Raw genomic sequence first — 21138 nt, 5'->3', positions numbered from 1 at the left:
TAGTCATGTGAATCTCAACTCGTAATATGTTCCATGCTTTTTATTAAGCCCTAACCACCCTGCAATTAATTCCTCATGAAGGGGTGTTGACTTCAAATGCCATCTCTGCCATCTGTGCCACGACACTGGACGGAGGATGCCAACCAGGATTCACAGAGCGTGGGAGCGGGTTTAAAATGAATTCTGGTTCTGTACAGCAAGAATGAGCCGAGGGCTTGTCAATATTTACCACATGGCTGGCCATAGTATATCTTTGTACTGTACTCATACCTGTGGTGCCACTTAAAACTGCCATGCATGGAATGCAATGGAAGACAGCTACAGAGAAGATTAGGTGTAAGTTACAGTGTATTATCATGTTAATCATAATGTGGAATACCACTTCATATGCCTCTCAGACCAGCGCTTCTTAGATGTGCCACAGAACACTACAATGCCTTCAGACCTTAACCGGTGTGTTCTCACATTTGAGAAAAATACAAAATGATCGAGTTGAATATTTTTCAGCTCTGAATTTTTTGAGTAACCAAAGTGTTTGGCCGCACGTTTGGTAGGAATAGATATGAGGGAGAGGGCATGCTGTGAGTTTCGCCATGTGGGAGTCGACTGAGCTTTTCAAGTTTGTTGGATAAAAAGAACAAAAAACGGAGCAGGCTGTTATTAGTTCCTGCCAGGGTCGTCCAGACCGCAATTAAACATTGAAATCGTTTTGATTATAATATTAACAATAATGTGTTCAGGTCGGTGATATCTGAGTGTGTGTGGGGAGTTGGTGTGACAGACAATTGTTATATGTAAGTGTTATGTAGGATGGAAAACATTGAGAACTACTGCCTTGGACAGAATAAAATGTCACAGTTATCACACTGAGACATTTGCATGCCTGCTTCTGTTCTTGCACCAGCTTTCTGTGTTACAGGGAGCAGGCTCAAAGGGCTCATAGCTCTCGGTATCGTACACCGGCCAGTGGGAATCTCTTTCCATGCACAGTTTCTGGTTAGCTGGCCCGTACGCTGGGAGCTGTCAGTGAGAGACTGCTCTGCTGTCTGAGTGATGGGGTCAAGGGCTAGGGTGACACCTTTCTGCCAAGACATGGTGGGATTCTGACACATTTCTGTAGGGACTGGTAGCACCACTGTAGGTTCATGTTCCAGGGAAACTCAAAGGATAAGCCATATTGTTGCAGCTGGGGAAAGGGTAGCTGGGTTAGAGGTTAGTTGCATGTTTGAATGCCCTATTGTGTAGGCTCTGTGCAAAGAGTATTGTCTCAGTTGATCAAAATATACAGATGAGCAAAAGGAGAGGTACCAATAGTTAACTAAGTTAACTGTTATATCATTAGGTCTACCATACCAGAATAGGAATATTCGAGACTGGATCATTCCTAGTAAGGTCATTATTCCAGAGTTCTTGGGAATGGGTGAGAGAACAGAGCAGGGATCAAGGGATCAAAGAAGGAAGAGGGAATGAAGAAAGACAGGAAGGAAAGAATCATCATAAGAAAACATGACTATGAGAGTTTTCCTCTTTATGCATTATGTCAAATTGGGAAAGTTTTTTGGAGGAATATAGGGTCAGAATTATTGGCTTTCTATGTCAATAGGAGACAGGATTCTGAAACTCACAGAACTGTAAATATATAATAGCAGTGGAACATTGTGTGTTGTATGTGTTATGTATTGTAATAAATATTTGTCTTTGTTAAAAAAAAAATCAATATTTGGTCTTTTTTCTATCATCAGCCGTGCCAGAGAATAAAGATATCACATGCTGCTTGGTTATTAAATATCATTATATTGTTATTTTTCAAGCAATCTGTATTATATATGATGTGTCAAATGCTAAAACCCAAATTAAATGGTCTCATTTCTGTTTTTGGAGAATCCATTCAATAGGAATTATGTATAGACTGAAAGAATTGCGAATTGCATCTTTCCAAACAGCATGCAAGGGAGTGCCTCGATCGTCACGTTGTCAATACCAGCAGGTGTCGTTTCAGCAAGCGGCCTTTCCTACCTGTGAGATGAGCCAGTTATTTCTGTGCAGTACTGCACTTTTTGCAAAGCGGTATCTCGCTATGCTGCCGTTCTTATCCATGGGGAGGGGATCGGGGAGGCACTAGTGTTTCTCTTAATTGTTGACCTCTGACCTCTTTCAAATGCGCCGGGAGAGCACTGACAGCCTGCAGAGCAGCCAGCGAGCCCAGATGCTGACATGTCTGCAAGCCAGCCTGTCAACCAGAAGCGGTTCAGCCACCAAGGGCATGATCTCCCTTTCATCATGGGAGCCCCAGTGTTGGCAAGCCGGTAATATAAACAGAAGGAATGAGGAAGTGCTGGAGAGGAGCGCGCATTTAAAAGCCTGCACAGTATACAGTTAGGTCCTCCAGGGAAACCACAACGTACTTTATCATTTCATTGGCAGTTTGCCCTGTTTCCTACTCGGATATTTTTTGGATGGCCGGTGTGTTATGACTCTGAGGGATGGAAAACATGAGCCCATTAAAATGGAGCATAATGAGCAGAGCAAAACCACAGCATAAACACTGAAGATATTTACAGAGGGACATGTTTGGTGTTTTTGTGTACTGGTTTTCTCTGGTTAAGACAGATCTGCAGATGGCTTTGTTAAGAAGGCGTTTTTTTAATCAGCGCGGAGCGTCGTTTCTGTTGGGGTTGGGCCCTCCCACTGTTGCGTTTCTGAAATCCTTGGCTGCTATCTCCAAGTCAAAGAGACACCTCAACGTTGCAGGAAATACACTGAACCGTGACCACTCACATCATTAATTTGTTTGTTCTTGTCAATATCCTCGGCTCTTGGAGGTCATCTCTACATCATGAATAAATATGAAAATGCCTCCTGTCTTTTAGAGCTGATCAGTAAAATTAAGAAAAGTGCATGAAGAATTAATTCTGTCAAAACAGGTCATGAATCTTCATTTATCTCTCTGTCTATCATGCAAGAAACACAAAGCTGAAAGATAGGGGTCCAACTAAATTGCCTATATGTGAATGATATTCATTCCCATAATTCAAAGTTTAATGCACCATGCTTATATTTCTTTCTAAACAGTTGAAGAAGGCCCTCAGTCTAGAAAGCTCTGGAACACATGAGTTTTGTGCTCATTTAAACCTCTCCAACATTAAAAAAAAATCATTTTCTCTGTCTTCAGCAGTTCAAAGGGTAATCTATTTTCTCTCCGGTCGTGCGCGCCTGTAAAAACTTGTTATTCTCCGGGAACCAATTCCACAGTAAATCCCCAAATCAAAAGTGTGAAACACAGGCACAAAAAGAACATTCCAACATCTGCGACTGGCGATTGGACACACCCAAGCAGGAGCAAAACCGCACTGAAGTCAACTGACACAATGTCCTTTGATGAAGCTCAGGATGAGCCAAAAATCCCAGGTGCTGTGTGCTTTTTAGGTGAGTGATAAAGACAGAATAGAAAAGGCAAACAGAGGTTCTGGCCAAACAGAGAGAAAGGCAGGATAAGAACTGCAGCCTGGACTCACAGACACAAACTGCAAATTGATGCAGTTCTCTTTTCTCAAAGTCCCTTCATGTAATGGGACACCTTGCATTTTGGGCACAACGTCTTTTTGTCTTCCTTCTTTGCTCTTGCTCATGGTGATCAAGCCGGAGACGGTCCAGCAGAGCCCACCAGGAGCCCAGTGCCGATCTGAGGAAGCCTGGCTGTCTCTCAGTCCCCCCAGACAAAACACTGTGACAGGCAGAGAGGATGGGACGAGGAGGAGAGGTGGAAGGGGGGCTGAGATGAAATAAGCCAGAAGAATAAGCCCTGCACAATTACCAGATTATATGAGGGCTAAATAAAGAACTTGAGAACAGTCGCAACCAGCAAAAACAAAATCATTTCCTCTCCAGCAGCAGATAGAATTCTTGACTCCTCTAGGAGTTAGACAATGATGAAAGCAGTATAAGGGAAAGAGATAAGGAATTAGGTTCATCTGATAAAGTTCATAGAGTTTCCGTAACAGAGGTGCTTTGGTGATGACTGCAGATATACCTTTTTTTTGCCTCTCCTGTTGTTTGTCTTCCCTTGCTCATACAGTATTTTAGTTTTCAGGAGACGGCACACCTGGTGTCTGCCAGCCCTCATTGTGTGCTATATCAGTGCCCTTCTTGTTCATGATATAAGAACTTCACAAAGGCTGGCCATCAGTTACTGTTTGTCTAGCTCTAATATCTCTCAATAATCCAGAACGCTCTGAATGAAGAGGTACAGTAGTTAGGGTAGCGGTACAGGCTGACAGGAGAGACAAAGCTCTGAAAACACTTGTATCCACGTGAGGGAGGCAGGGAGGTCAGAGTCGGACAGAACTGCGTGAGAGCAGGCCGAGTCAATTGTGTTATCGTGTGTTTGCTGTCCCGCCATGGAGAGAGATCGGTGTTTGTCATTTCATAGCCAGTCTGTATACCAGCATGTTCTGTGTAGGTAAGGATCTGCCCTGACCTGATGTCTTCCAACTGATTGCATCTTCTCTCCCTGTTTAAAACCGTCCCTTCAAAAGGAAAAAATGCCTCTGAAGCCCTAGACTATCAGATTTGTACTAAGGTACCAAAACGCCTGGGAACAATGCTCAGGGAGAAGAGAGAGAAATATGCTCTGGTATGCAAAGAAGGAAAAAAAGTCATAGGAGGACAAAGGCAATCGTGTAATTCCTTTTATCCGATGGGCTCTCCTGGATTAGCTCCGCTCGCCTGATGCAATTTACAGTGTCGTTAAAGATTTTATTTCTGCAACAATAGAATTTTAAAAGAATAAGACAAGGTTAATTCCACACTGAAAAGGGCGCAGAAGGAACACAGTGTTTTAGCTGTTGACCCTTTTTCAGGTGTCACCTGTCGGCTGAAACATGCTTCTCTTTTTCCCCACTTTCTAGTGGGGGAAATACCCCTTTCTCGTTTCTTTGCAGGCGAGGCACACCGACACAGCTCTCTGCTTGAACCAATAAAACTTTAATGCAGCTACTAAAGTAACTAGGGTACCATCTTGGGCTGGGAAGCCCTGTTGTAACTGATTTCTGCTAAGCGAAAAATTGTACCCGCTCTCTCTCTGATCACCTCAGGAGCCAGCCTGAAAGTCAAGTCATTTAAACACAGATATAGAGTGGACCTGGTGATGTAGCCAGGAGATTGATGAAGGTATTGTCACTTGTCATATATCACGGGGTGCATCTGTACAATTTAATGACTTTCTTAAGCATATGGACGTGGTTTGCCTCTTGAAAAAGAATTGGGTTCTGAGCTGGCCCATCCCATGGGCTATTTGTCCTTAGAAGCTTTTGACAAATGCGTCCCCTTTTCTCAAGGGCAAAAGGGGGCATTTCACAGGACGGATTGAAGATTACTGGAAAAAAAAGGGACTGATCAGTTGGGATGCATCAAGTGAGTTTTTTTAGCGTGGCACGTAAACACATCCCCAGCTCAAGGGGGCATCTTCAAGGAGTGAGTACGATTTTTTTTCTCTCAGGCCCGGTGTTCCTGTCAACCACTTCGGCAGTACCACTCAAACCAGCTCGTCTTTAACTCAAAAACAAAGACTGGCGTCACTCCTTCCAGAGCTGTTGAAATACAAATGAGACTCGTGTGACATTGTTGCATCTGGTTGCTGTTACGACGACCATAAATCACATTTTAAATGGCAATACCATGGACATCCACTGCAAATATGTCGTTTCCGCAATTTTTATGATTTCCAAATAAAAAGACAATTGACCTCAATTATGTGCTTGCAATTCTTTTTTGAAGGTCGGTTCATTGCTTTTGCGGTTTCCTCTCCCTCTTGAAGCCGGGTTTTGAAAATGAATCTGTCTCCTCGCTGCTGTGCTGGGGAGCCCACCCCATTGAGCTTCTCAGAGATTGGAAGCCGCTCCAAAATTAATGATTTAAAGAGGGGGTCTGGGCTAGGGAGTGTAAATAGACAGCATTAAACAAAACCTTGTCCTGAAGTTTATCTTTGAACTATGGAACCAAATTTTAAAAAAATAAACTCTTTCTACACTCAAGATATCAGAAGGTCTCCAAGCCCAATTCTTCCTTCTTCACTTGTGTGATTGAATTCAATTTTTTTAAAGGCGTTTCAGCCATATTTCACAGCAGAATGTTTGGCAGTACAAACATTCAGCGGGCTGTGTCACTGACTCCAGTCCCCAGCGTCTCTGTTCTTGCTGGTCCTGCCCTACCAGTTTGTCCCTCACTGCCTGGGTATGAACCTGGGAATCCAGTGTCACGCAACAGGGAACTTGCCGGCTGAGGTAAAGGAGACCTCCCCCAGCCCGGCCAGCTGACATCCCTGTTATACGCGGGTGCGTATTCCTTTCATAGGGGATGTGTTATAGGAAGATCCCCTCTCGATTTGGTGTCACAGAATCAGAGGACTAGGGAACAGGGAGCGGGCGATTCCATCGGACTCCTTTCTCAAGCTCATTTCGCAGGGCTCTGATGAAACACTGTTCTTAGCGCAAAAAAAAGAACACAAAAAGGCCTGCATGAACACATAGGGGAAGCTGCATTTTCTGCAGTTCGGTCAAACCCTATATTCACTAGGAATAGCAACACCCAAGAATTAAGTGTACAGAACGGATCTGGGCATGTTGAGTCCAAATATGGTTAAACTCGGCTTTAACCAGCTTGGCAGAGGGCTGACCTCCTGGCTAGAGGACCAGGAGGCTGGGACCATCATGCTGAGGGAGGAGGGATCAAGGGGCAGCTGTAGAGTGTCACATCCGCTGCTAAGAGGAATCCTCCACACAAACGGTCTCACCCCAGTAAAACACCAGCTGGAGGCAAGCCCCTCAAACATCGCTGATCTAACCCTTCTTCCAATCAGAGCGCCTCACTTGCTAACACACCCTCCACTTCCAAACCTACTTAAGCCTCCTCTGTTTCAGTAAACATCGCTCGGTATTGTTCGCTTCTTCGGAACTTCTGGCCTCCCTTGGGTAAACCTTTGGATCTTGCTTTTGGGTATTCGATCCCGGAACTCACCTTCGACCTTGACCTCGTCTAGCCCTTTGGGTTTGTCTGCCTTTCTCCTTTGGGATAACCTTTGGGATCGACATTCACCCTCAACTACGTCTCTGCCCAGCGTTTTTTTGGATCACCTGAAATCTCTCCTGACACAGCTCCCCAACTCCGCACAGGGTTCTTCATTCGGACAACAACGCGCCCTGTTACACAGAGGTGGAGACGGGGTGGAGGAGGGGGGCAAAAAGACACGTGCGGGGGAGAGATGGGGATCACGTACAGTATTTATACTGTTTAAGGAGAGGAAATGACATCAGGAGCGATTGCTAATTACTGACAGCTGCGTCAGATGAACTTGGTCATTGGCATCCCTCCCAAGCTTTCGTTACAAACTCCCTGAAGGCAGGGAAGGAGTGTGGTTCTGACTCCTGTGGAGTGTGTTATTAAAGACCCCATGCAGACGGTATCATCCGTAAAAGATGACGGAGGAAGGTACGAGGGGGTAAGGATGGGCAGACAAGACAGGGGGCGGTGACTGTAGTGAGCAGGTGCACAGGGGGAAATGCGGTAGCAACCAAGTCCAAGGAAATTCAAAAGGGAAGTCGGGGCGCAGTCCGTAATCCAAGAGCCGGGAGATCCATCCAAGACAAACAGTTAAAAACGGGAACCGAGTCAGAACCAGAACAGGAACTAAAAACTTGACAGGACCAGGTGCTCTGAATCCCGGACCCAGACGGTCAGGACGCCGGGGAAAAGGTTTGCCTTCGGACAACCCGGAAAACAGGCAAGCCTTGTGGCGTCCGTCTTCCAATACTGAGCCCGGAACTGCAGAGACGCCAGGCTTTTAACCAAAAACCCAAACAAGACGCACCAGGAAATAATAGAAACTAATCATAACCGAAAGGGGTAGGAGCGCCCTCTAGAGGAGGGAAATGGAACGTAACACATAGTGAGCCTCCGTGGGGCGCACGGCTTGGCTGAGGGTGGGGCAGTTGGGACTGTCACGCTGGTAGAGTTGCCGCCTGGGCAACCACAGAGAGAGTGAGTCGGATGTGAGAATGAGAACGCACAAGTGAGCCCGCAAGAAGAGATTTTTGTACGCGGGCAGGCAGAAGCGAGCAAGATTGGCATCTGACCTCCTCCTAAGCTCCTTTTCTTGTGAATTGTCCCCTTAAAATCGATCCAATGGTCTTCGCTCGGCTCAATCGACAGTCCCGTCTTGCAGGGGAGTAAGTCTGAGGAGAGCCAGTTTGGCACAAACTACGCTATTGCAGGGCTGTGTGAGGATGGCGAACAATATGGACTTTATCCTGTTATCACTGCTTCTGCTGAACCGGTTCCAGGAAGTCCATTGAGAAATCTACTCACTGCATGAGTAACTTTGTAGTGTCCTCTGTAATATGCTGTTCATGCATCATCTTCTTAGCTCATCAGTGTGATGCTTCCTAAAAGCCAAGACCTGCATAACTGCACCTGACAGCTCTGAGGTGTGTGACAGGTCTCCAGGAGCCCACTGGGCAGGTCACCTAGCTTCTCAGGAAACAGGGAAACACCTGCATGTCTGCTAACTGACAGAAGATAGGTCTGGTCTTTAATCTCTATTAAGGCACTGCCCTTCCCAGGAGAGGCTGTTTTTACGAGGTGCTTGGCTTTTGGGAGTGAAGACCGTCGTGCTTTTTTAAAAAGGATTTTGTAAACCTGGCCAGGGCTATCCTTGTTTGGCAACAGGAAAAGCGCAAATACTGTATGTAACTCTCACATCTTCACAGCTGGATTGTTTTACATACAAAAACTGACAGGGGCCTATCAGATGTAGTCCTTTTGTGCCAGGGACAGGATAAAATGAGTAACTGCTTTTTTTTCTTTTGAAAGAATATCTTTTACGGCATCAACTGTCAGACATCACATTTGGCCATGATGTTTGAATAGCATGGTTCTGGAAACCCTTAAAACAGTAACCCAATGCATTTTCTTGTGTAACAGAAATTTAAAAAAGAGGCAAACATTTGCAATCCCGAGTTGTTGTTTTTTTTTTTCATTTTGAACAGTGAAATGGTTTCATTGTTCTCTGAACTGGGAACATATGCTTCTGAAATGTGAAAGCTCCTGTTTCCTATATTTATGAGGTCTCAACAATAATTGAACAAGTGTGTGTGCCTTTTTTATTCAGTACTTCAAAGGGAGAGTTTAACAAGAAAATGAGAAACTATTGTCCAGCAGACACAGAGGCACATAGTTTTAGTCCACCATTACTTTAAGTGAGACACTCAGAGTTTCTTTAAAATGTTCATTTTATACAAATGGCCCTTCCAGCTCATGTAACCTGTTTATGAGTCCTTTTTTATTGCAGAATATGTTTAAAACAGAGAGCTTGTAATGGAACTGAGAGTTTCTAATAAACTAATAATGATTTTAAATAGGGCAGCACAGTCACACAGTAGTTGCATTGCAGCCTTGCAGTGCTGGAGCCCTGGGGTCAGTTCCAGATCTGTCTGTGTGGAGTTTGTGCGTTCTCCTGTGTTTCCTGCAGGTGCTCCAGTTTCCTCCCACAGTCCAAAAACATGCTGGTAAATGAATGGGCTTCTGGGAAAATTGGTCCTGGTATGAGTGTATGTGTCTGTGTTGTCCTGCGATGAACTGGTGTCCCATCCAGGGTGTATCCTGCCTTGCGCCCATTGCTTGTCAAAATAGGTTCCAGCTCCCCTTCTCTGAATTAGAAGAAGCGGTTAGATGAATTGATGGATGGTTTTAAATAGACAGCGCTAATTAACAAACAAAATTAACAAAGTGCTTTGAGTGGAGTGTCCATAAAAGCGCTATATAAGTGTAAGGAATTATTAATTATTAGTAGTAGTTCTGCAAAGAGTCTCAGAGAAAGAGACAGACTTAAGTGTGAGAAGAGTCCCAGTCTTGATTTGAAGCCAGTAAGCAGTGTAGGTGCTTAGTGTGAATAGTGATAGTCTTTGAAGATGTCCAGGTTTTTTGCTTTGTTGTGTTTTGGTGGTTTTTAACTTCCCTGCACTGTAAACAAAGAGTACAGGTTCTGTAACTCATGGCTGTGTTTGGGTGTCTTTTTTTCTTCCTATTTTTAAAGGACCTGTTACAGCATGCCCCAGCCAGGATGTCGCAAGTTTAAGTGTCGTGCTCCTCTTTGATGTCTGTTCATTTGCTGTGCTAAATGTTTGGGAGTCTTTGTTGCTTCACCTGTAGTTTGCATGTCAGCGACAATTAACATTTCATGCCTTTCATACTTGGTTTTAAACCATTTCATAGGTTTGTGCCCAAGACTGCACGCCCTTCAGCTTTTCTTCATAAGGGCAAATGTCCCTTTTTCTAAAAAACTCTTCACAGCGGTAGTTTTGACACTTAATTTTCAGTGCATTCCTTCCAACACTTGCCTTTCAATTCTATACAGCTGTGTTTTGCTGATACATTTGCTGTGCAGTGTTTCGACCGTTGAATTATATGGGTATCCTTGCAGCTGCCTTTCAATCGGAACTATCTCTGCAGATAACATCAGTATGTCAAAAAGCAGAGCGAGCGCGTCGCAACAGAGCAGGCATTCCGACAGCCGAACACAAGCGGATTTTGTGTGCTGCGTTCAGGATTAATAGCGGTCTTTAAAGTGAAGGGGGAGACAGCGTATTAATGTGGCAACATTAACCAACAATATAATTTTCACACTCTCCATCTGCTTAAATCCAATATATCAGTATCTTCTAAAGCCAAAGTCTAAACTCCAGAGGTGCGCCCTACTGACTGACCTTCTGTGTACCTTGAAGAATAGCACATTCAACAAGCAGTGGTTGTCTTAACTCGCAAAGGCAGTGCGTATTCTTATTTTTTCACACACTCTTGGTTTATTTGCTTAACAATGCTTTAAGATCTGTGTCACTGGCCAAGTGACCAGGTTTGGCTCAAAAGAAAAGACACTCCCACAAAGCAGTCTTCAAATGCAAACAAAACTGGATTTATTGCCATCAAAATAGGGATAATGGGGGGGAACCTTCACAGGAGTACTCTCCAAACCTTTCCTTTCCTTCCCTCCTCCCTACTGAGCTCTCCCAGTCTCTTTTATAGCCCCTCCTCTTCTAAGGACCATCCTCTTAAAGGGACTCGCTCACATTTTCTTGACAGAGAGGGGCAGTTTGCTCAAAATAAAGTATTCAACAATCCAAAAAAACCTTATAAATTTTAACAGAGTCATGCAACCGTGATATTTTCGCTTAAACAAAACACCTAACCTTACATCGGTTACTTATAGATGGCTCACCAGTAACCTTTCCCTTTGAGATCATTTGTGTGATACTACAAACAGGAAAGGTGACTGGTGGCCATCTTGATCAACACAACACAATACAATACTCCAAATGGGGAAAACACTGCAGTGCTTTTAGGGAAACAACAAAAAGGGTAAGTATCGTTCACACTTCATTCGTATCACATACAGTCTCTCAAACATACCAGAAGGGTAGGGGGAAGTATTGGAGTATTTCACATTCAGAAAGAAAAAAATAACAAGCACTCTGTCACAATCTGTCACACACATCTTGAGAGAGAATGTGTCAAGGCTTTCTGTGTTCAGTATGAACCAGTAGTTTTGATCAAGGGTTATTTGAATTTGAATATGATGGTATTTCCCAACGAAATCAAGTTACCTGTGTCCTGAATGGTTAGGACAGACATGTCAGCTGTCCCAGGGAATTATATTGTACTATTGGCATTCTATAGGCAGAGCAATTTTGAAGCTGAAGAATGAGGTGCTTTGTCCAGCTTTTTCTGCAGTATATTAGGTAATACAATGGCCTCTTTGAAGCTCTTGAGTAATAATTTCGTTAAAGATAAAGGTGCATTGCCAGGGTAGGGCCTTAAAACCAAAACTGAACTGAAAACAACATCTGCTGTGTAGCACGTTAATTGGGCCATCCTTAGACAACATGCCCTGGTAATGCTGCTGAGTGCAGGGAAACATAATCTCAGAGAAAATGTTTAAAAACCCCACGAACCTCAACAGATCTGTACCTTAAAATTAATCTGGTCACTCAATAGAAATATTATACACTCTTGGAAGATGGAAAAACAAAACTGTTGGCTGCTGATATAATGCATTGTGTGTTAGGTTGCTCTCCATCTGACCTCTTTTTCATCAGGGTTTTATTAAGATGATTCAGGCCCATTACTCTGGGAATGCCAGCTTGTAGGGAGTCAATTGGAGACAGAAACCAGCTGAATTGCTTCAGTGTTCAATGTAGGCACCCAGAGGCAGGTTTCCCCCAGTGAGAGGGCATGCAGGTAAAGAGGATTGTTAACCATGCTCTGATTTAATTTAACGTCTGTGCAGAGAGTCGCTGGCTTTCATTTATTCGTGCATTTGAGTCGGCAGCACGTATCCTGCTCCTGATCTGTCAATGAGCCCCCTGTCCCATTGGCTTTTTAGCAGGGGTCAGGTATCAGCGAAGCCCATATCACAACGAACACCCCCCTCCCCCTACAATCAGCGTGCCATTCATGCAGTCAAAGTTATTACACAAGGGCATAGACACAGGCTATTCATCTTTATCTATCATTAAGGCCCCAATCATTTCTGTCCCATTAAATGATTGCTCAGAAAGATCCCAAAGATTTGCTTTCAAAGGAGACATTTCTTGACAGGATGGTGTTTCCATGATTGATGTGACTCTCCTGACCAGCTCCCTCCCTCTATATTATCTGTGGGATGTTTTTGGCTGTCAAGGTAAAGATCCAGGGTCTAAAACACTGTTCCTGCCGGGACTGGATTCTTCTAGTTTTTGTACCACTCAAACTCTCAAATTATACAATTGATCTAATTAGTTGCTAAATTGCAATACTTCTAACCTGGCGGGGTTATAGACTTTTTAGACAGTATAAACTTTTTTTATTGACTGTACCTTTAAGAACATAATATTTTAAGCATTAAGATATGAAAGACTAAATACAATACAGATTTGACTGAAATACAGTCAGTGTTTCTACATGCTGCGTTAGGACAAAAGTATCAAGCCTGCAACACCCATCAATGTTCATTACTGCTCTTTGTTTTACAACATCAAGGAATCTCCCTCTCTCATGTCAATAGCTCATTGCATTTAATCTGAGGAATAATGACTAAACACTGATATATTAAAAACAGCATTGCTATGAAACTCACACTATAAACAATATAAAACCATTGTGATTGTTGTTAAAGAACATTCACATACTTAAAATCTGAAATTACTGACTGGGACCTGACTTTAGGGAACAGTTAAAGAATTTTCTTTAAAGAGGTGACCCAAACCCCAATTTACCAGAAATGCATTTTGAGAATTCTTCTGCAGCAGTGGTTTGAAGGTTATCAGCGAAGAAAGCATGCATTGTTAGCACAGGGCTGGTAGCCTTTGGATTACTTGTAATTCAGCCCATGAGAATGTTAATTGCACCCTCCAAGTCTTCCTCTCATCATGTTGATTACTGTGTTCTCTGTATTCTGGCCCTTCATCATGAGCTCCTGTTTAATTTTCAAGCTTTCTGACCTCCTGTAATATTCCAGCCTTTAAGGTTTATATTCAGGTTAGATGCATCTGGGCACCACTTTGTGCAAACCGTACTGCAGAATATGCTGACTGTCCAGTGTGTGCCTTCCTGTGCAGGAAATATACCTTTTACTCTATCTTTGGTCTTGAAGTACTGTCGTGATTCCTATTCTCTTAACTACAATGATGCCTGATTTAAGTTGCCTTCTTAATGCTCACTGGTTTTTATGAGAAAATAAGTCATTCCTGAAATTCTAAGGTGTACTTATCCCACTGACAGAGCAAGCAGGCGCCCTAGAGTCAGAGTATGGGACAGGTGGGTCTATGAGTGTAAAAGCCACAGATCTCCTGATCGGTCCAAAGTAGGTAAAAACAGACAAGCTGGAGGAGTTTGGGGAGCTGTATTATGAAAGAATTCCTTTTTTTGTCTCTAACTGTTTCTTTTATTTAAAAAAAATGAAGACCAATATAGACCTTTGTGCAGTATATGCATCTTGAAAATATGATAAGCCCCCTAAAAAGCAAATCAGTGTCAAAGCAGAGCAATTTAAGAAGGAATTCCTGCTTGAATGTGATAGTAGAATTAGGAGGATTAATATGGTGAAAAAAAGAAGCTATACAGATTTGACAGACAACGACCCTCTTGTTCACCTGCCTTTCCAGTACCTGGATGGTGACACTCTGCCCTGGAGGTGTGGGTAGGCCTGTAAACAGACTCAGATTACACAGCAGAGAGCACTGCAGAGGTGATCAGATCTCAGAATCAGAGAGGCACAGAGGAGACAGGTAATTGGACCAGTAACAGATGTTAAACAGTCGGCTAAGCATGCAGCAATGTCAAGGCCAGCTTCACATCACAAGCTCTCTGATGTGGCCTTGAGGGAATCCAGTAACTACACACCCCCTAGCAGATAACTGTCACGATCGTAAACCCCTCCTCTTAAGGACGCTCCAGTCTTTCCTTGTTTAGTGTTTATCTCCTGCACCTGCCTCTGGTTCCTGCTCCCAGTGCTATAAAAGCCAGACGTTCCTGCCAATCTCGTCTCAGCTTTGGAAGATGTACGCCCTGAAGCCCGCCTACCCACGAGTCCAGGAGTGACTCGGCGGCATCGGCTTCGATGGCGTCCTGACCTTCTGAGTCCGGGACTAAGGAGCGTCTGGTCCCGTGACCCCCCTTTTATTCCCCAGACCCTCCGCCAGATCCCACTCCAGCTTTTAACTCTGTTTTGTCCTGGATGGATCACCCGGTCTTGGACATTGCATCGTACTCAGATTTGCCTCGGACACCTTTGGATTGTTTGCCTCGGACACACCCCCCTGAACACCAGCGCACCTTGGACACGTCCCCTGTTTTCCTTCCAGCCCCTTTGCATGCCTTTTTCCTCGTGTTTTCCTCACTCCTCCCCAGATTGTTCTGTCTGCATAGGGTCTTGAGAGAATGCTTCGTGACAATAACCTTCTCTGCACAATTAGGTGTCAAGATGCAAAGAGGTGTGCTATTGAGAGCATTCCTTTTTTTAAAAGGCGGATCACATGCAGGCAGATTGCTAATTCATAGAATAATAGACTGCATCTTGGGGAGGTCGTCAGGTGAAGGCTCTCACTTGCAGGTTTTGCTCTATGTTCCAGATGTCACGGGTTCAAGCCTGGGTTGTGTCACCAGCCTACTGTGACTGGGCTTTCCCATTGGCTCAGTGTCTTCATACACAGGGCTGTGATTGGACAGATGGGTTTCTCTCACCCTGCCCCTCGCTCCCCATTGCACAGCGACCTCTGTGACATCACAAGGTTTCTGCAGGCATTCTGTTGACATTAGTGAGAAACATGCATGTACCCCAGTTGGTGCCTAATGTCTTGAAAGCATCTACATATCCAGTAATCTGTCGAAAGGTGACTAACTCAATGGGTGGTCACTTCAGAGGAAGTTGCCTGTACTCCTTCATTCTCCTTCTCCTTCCCCGTTGCCAACTTCATTAAGGAAACAGGAAGAAAACTGGGAGACCACTTCAGAGAACGTTAGGGCTGTGAAGATTAAAGATTTCTCCAAGCCCATAGTTTCTCATTTCACCTCTGATGGCCATGATCACACTGATCTCTCCGTCTGCGTTCTCAAAGGAGGGCTTCTTGACTCCTATAGCAGAAAGACATCAGAAACTAAAATTATCCTGAAACTTGGTTCGCATATTCCCCCTTCTCTCAACGACAAACTTGTTTTCTTCTAATTCTCTCTATTTATTTGTAGGTTTCGTTTCACCCCTCTCACCTCTCTCGACCTCGCACCACTTGATTGGCCACTCTCCCTCTCCCCTGCTCCTGACTCCTCCTGGCTTTTGTTTTCTCATGCTACATTACCTTTGCTGTCTTCTCTGTCTTTCTCACACCTGAAGAAGGCTCCACAGCCGAAACGTTGTGTTTTCTTTCTTCTCTTTTCAGCATGGAATAAACCTATTACTTGTTCCTTTGCAGCCTACGCATGCTGACGCAGCTCCCCACCTGAACTACCTCATTCTCCTTCTATGTACAGTATGTATTTGTTGCTAATTATCAAATTGAGGTTTGGATATAACGAAAGCAAGCTCAAACCAATGTAAATAAGCACTGCGTGCCTTTATTGTGATCTTCACAGAAGCATCATGAACTAATAATACAATGTCAAGTGCCGAAATATTTGTGCTTTGTAAATGCAAATACGTGCATGAACAATATTGCAGCCATCAACTTTGCTCTCATAAGTTGAAGTTAAAAAAGCTCCTACAAAACACATTGCATTTACTCTCCCCTTTATTCAAAATCCAGCTGAAACATCGTACTAGATTTCTTCATTGAAAAAGTCTTATTTTCAGAAACGGGGCTTTTGTCTCCCGGATTTCAATATCTTGTCTCAGCTGCGCTAGAGAAATGCACACAACAATATGCTGACTGCAAATGGACTGATACAGCAGTCGGCTCTCTGCATGCTGCCCAAGGTTAAGTTTTCACATGCGCCCATACAAAGAAAGGATTAGCAAAGCTGGGGGCCACCAAATATAGTAAATCCCTGAGCAAAAGGAGAACCATCACAGCCCCATAAAGACTGAACAATGAGCGTAAAATAATCATTTTCACTGTCTTAGCCAAACTGTACTTTTCACAGGCAGAAATCCCCCAGAGGTTTCCTCGTAATTAATTAGAGCTCAATAGAAAAAGCCTGCAGAGACAAATTAAATGGTCCTTACGTTTCACAAAAGCAACTTCTTATCACGCGGACCTCCCAGCAGGCTGCGCTGTTGTGTGTGGTTTTTTTTTATTTCTTTTTGACATTTGCATATTTTTTGTCTGAGACGGATGAAAAGAAGAATTGGACTTCACTTTCCTTTCAAGTTAAACCCTTCTCCACAGCTAGCAGCAAGATGTGCAGCCGCCAATAAAGCCAATACAGGCGCGTGACCGAACACTTCATTTTTACATAACCCGATTCCCATGAAGAGTTACTGTGGAGAAAACAATGTTTTTGGTTTTTGGTTTTAAAAATCAGTCTCTTAAAGTGTGAACTCAGAGTCTCTGGTGATCCTGAGTGGTTTCTCTAGTATCCCAGCAAAAACCTAGAGAATTTAGCTTGATGAGCAGTCTCTGTTTTAGGCTCTGAGAGCACCAGTCCAGATGTGCTACCACAATGTCTGACTCTGCTTCTGTGCCATACAGCTTCTATCAATTGCTTTTAAATATTGGTACCTACCTAAGATGCTTAATTTAGCTTGCCAGCAGGCATATCACCCTGCAACTCACCACTGGCAGCCCACTGAAGCTCAGCAGGTATGAGCTTTGTCAGTACCTGGACAGGAGACCTCCTGGGAAAAAATAAGGTTGCTGCTGGAAGAGGTCTGTGAGGGTCCTAATGCCCCAGTATATTGATGGCATCCCGAATCTCATTACATATCCCAGGGTGTTTCTCAAAAAGAGTAGGGGTGTAACCCTGGCGTCCTGGCCAAATTTCCCATCGGCCTTTACCAATCATGGCCTCCTAATAATCCCCATTTCTGAACTGGCTTAATTACTCTGTTCTCCTCCCCACTGAGAACTGGTGTGTGGGGAGCGTACTGGTGCATCATCCAGGTGAGGCTACACACAGGTGGTGGTGGAGGGGAGTCCCATTACCTGTCAAGCGCTTTGAGTGGAGTATCCAGAAATGTGGGACTCCTACAGCTTGAATGGTGCATCCCAAAGTGGGTGCCCAAGCCTGGTGATGGTCTCTGATTGTGTCTGATGCCATACCCCTGTCCTTGCTATGGGAATTTAGCAAGTGTTTTGTGCAGCGTGAAAGGAACCTCTGATTCAAGCCAAAGTCTGCTTCTTAAGGGGCAGTAAGGCGGCACGAGAGCTGGAATGTGTTTGATGTGAGACCCAGACTTGTCTTTCCTGTTTTTCTTCATGGGGGTATTTAACAGAAGGGTGTAAGATGAGGTTCTGGTCTTGCCCATTTCCTCTCTCCTACTTATATCTCACCTCCTGGGCTTTCCTTTGTGCAACTCTCTTGCTCCTCTGCCACCACCCTCACAACACCCTTGCTGCAGCTCCCTGGCTCATTCCGTGAGAAAGTGAAGGAACGAGGGGTAAGATCGGCCTCATCCTTATGGTCAGGCTGCTGTTCCCTCAGTTAGGAGAGCTACCTTTAATGCAAACAACCCCTAATGCACTTCGCAGGATGTGGCCGAGCTGCCGAATTACAAATTCGTGCTCCACCTGTGCCCACTCAAAATGTGTTACCAAATGTGTTAGCCAGCAGCCATATCACCCTGCAACTCACAACTGGCAACCCACTGAAGCTAAGCAGGTGTGAGCCTGGTCAGTACCTGGATGGGAGACCTCCTGGGAAAAACTAAGGTTGCTGTTGGAAGAGGTGTTAGTGGGGCCAGCAGGGGGCGCTCACCCTGTGGTCCTCGTGGGTCCTAATGCCCCAGTATAGTGATGGGGACACTATACTGTAAACAGGTGCCGTCCTTCGGATGAGACGTAAAACCGAGGTCCTGACTCTCTGTGGTCATTAAAAATCCCAGGGCGTTTCTCGAAAAGAGTAGGGGTGTAACCCCGGCGTCCTGGCCAAATTTCCCATTGGCCTTAACCAATCATGGCCTCCTAATAATCCCCATCTATGAATTGGCTTCATTACTCTCTGCTCTCCTCCCCACTAATAGCTGATGTGTGGTGAGCGTTCTGGCGCACTATGGCTGCCGTCGCATCATCCAGGTGGATGCTGCACATTGGTGGTGGTGGAGGGGAGACCCCATTACCTGTAAAGCGCTTTGAGTGGAGTGTCCAGAAAAAGCGCTATATAAGTGTAAGCAATTATTATTATAATTATTATTATAATTACCACGGAGATGTGGAGGCACATAAAAGTGAATGCTTCGAGGTGTCCAGGTGTCCTGAAATCACCTTGACACCTCGTCCAAAAATGCGATCAGCGTCCCGGGCCGTGCAGGAGACTTCTCAGATTTCACTGGCTAAGTGCAAAAACACACATTGTTACATAAGATAATATGTCTCTTTTAGACCTCAGAGTATAGCCCAGAGGATCAGCCAAGTGCCCAGCTGACTGACAGCACCTGGCTGAGGCCTGCACAGCGTACCTTTTGATATCAGGTTAACCCGAGCAATTAGCTGGATCACGTTGCAGAGACAGTGCGGTTCTCTCAATGCACCTGGCCGTATCAGGTGGATGGGGAACTTGTCCCGACTGATTCATTAAATGAAAAAAAAAAAGCTGATCAAAGAAAAGGCTGGGTCTCTGGGAGAACACAATGCACAGGCCCAGGGCAGTGCTTCTCTCCTTTCTGAGTGGGGTAACACACGGAGCTGATTAGGGCACAGCAAACCGAGAAATAATGCAAAGCAGGACACTCTGAGCAATTATCATCTTGTACGTTTAGTGTATTGGAACAGTTGTGTGTCACTGCTGATTTGTTTTGGAGGGGGGAGGGGTCTTTCTTAATCACTGTCTTATAAAAGAAGACGAGTAATGGAAACAAATCATTGTGCTCGTCACTCACACAGCTTCACAGAAAGGAGTAAATAACTGTGCGAATGAATACAGAAAGTAAAACAAAGTCGGTGTGGAGGGCGTGATTTTATGGAGTCCTGACTTAAACAGCGTCTGAGTGGGGAATCTGTCCTGATAGGTAGTCTATACGGCTTTCTCCCATTCAATATTACTAAATACTGCACCAGCAACAGTGCTGCAGTGATCTATAAAAATGACATTCTGCCTTCTGCCCTGCTCTCCAGGAGAGCACAAAATGAACTGACATTTGAGATGCTGTATTATTAAAGGCTACTACTGCTACTGTTACTGCTGCTACTACTAAGAATAAATAATCGTGGTATATGTTATTATATATGACTATACATGATTATAGTAGTTCAAGAGGTAGCGGCGTCAGCATGCGTTGGCTGCAAAGGAACAAGTGAAGATTTATTCCACGCTGGAAAGAGAAGAAAAGAAACACAACGTTTCGACTGTGGAGCCTTCTTCGGGAGGGAAGAAGGCTCCACCGCCAAAACGTTGTGTTTCTTTTCAACGTGGAATAAACCTTTATTTGTTCCTATACAGAATTATACGCAACGGATCCTTATTAAAATAATGATAAACGGATTATTATTACAAATCCAGGTATTGGTCCAAGTGATTCATTGCTTTCTTTTCAGGTTTTTTTTTTTGCATTCTGTAAAAAAAAATAAAAAGGGGCCTTTTCTGGGGCGGTCATTTTAATAAACGGCTCTCTGAAAGGCAGATTCATCCTCTGGTGTAGCACTGTGTACCTAGCAATTACATGTAAATGGCACTGCTCTAATCTGGGCTATTACTTGTCTCCGCGATCAATACCTGCAGTTATTACTGTCTGCTGGAGGGGAAGGGTTCTTGGCTGTCAATGGGCTGTCTTTCGTCAACCTTTCGCTTTTTATTTAAAGTTTCATTTTTACCGCGGACAGCACCAATTATTGACCCCGGGAGCGACTCGAGAGAGGGTCCATATTTCATAGGCACGGCACAATTATAAGAGTTTTACTGACATAATAAATACGGGAGCCCAGGTGGTGGCCATTTCATCTGGTCTAAATGAGGTTATGAAGGGGGCCTGAGACGCCTCGCTGGCACACAGAGCAGAGGGCTTCCATCACTCAGAGCCACAGGGCAGCAGCTCCACACTACAGGCATGTCCGTGTAGGTCGCTGGTCCGCATTGATTTCTGCTTTAGGTGTGTAATGAGGGCAAATGGAGGAGAATAATGGTAAAGTAACCCAAGGAACTGGAAAGGTCCTTTTTCATCCTCTAAGAGCCATCGACAGCCCAGGCCATGAGCTGTATGTCTCTGGCTATGGTCATCAGTGAGCTGATTTTCTGTTCGCGAGTCGTCCCAGCTGACTGAAGGCCACCAGCATGGCACAGTGCTGAAGGGCGAACATTTGCAGAAATGTTCCTCGGCCACAGGAGGCTGTTCCGGGTGTCTCGAACGCCAATCATTAATCAACACACAATTTGTTGACTCGGTTACCCTGAACGCACTCTTGCTGAAAGGTGCCGAGAGCACATTTTTACGAGAAATGTTCAACGTGTCTGGTGAATCAGAACTCGAAA

Source organism: Lepisosteus platostomus, chromosome 19, assembly GCF_059453375.1.
Source record: "Lepisosteus platostomus isolate fLepPlt1 chromosome 19, fLepPlt1.hap1, whole genome shotgun sequence".
NCBI classification, from domain to species: Eukaryota; Metazoa; Chordata; class Actinopteri; order Semionotiformes; family Lepisosteidae; genus Lepisosteus; species Lepisosteus platostomus.
This window is presented reverse-complemented; position numbering follows the sequence as displayed.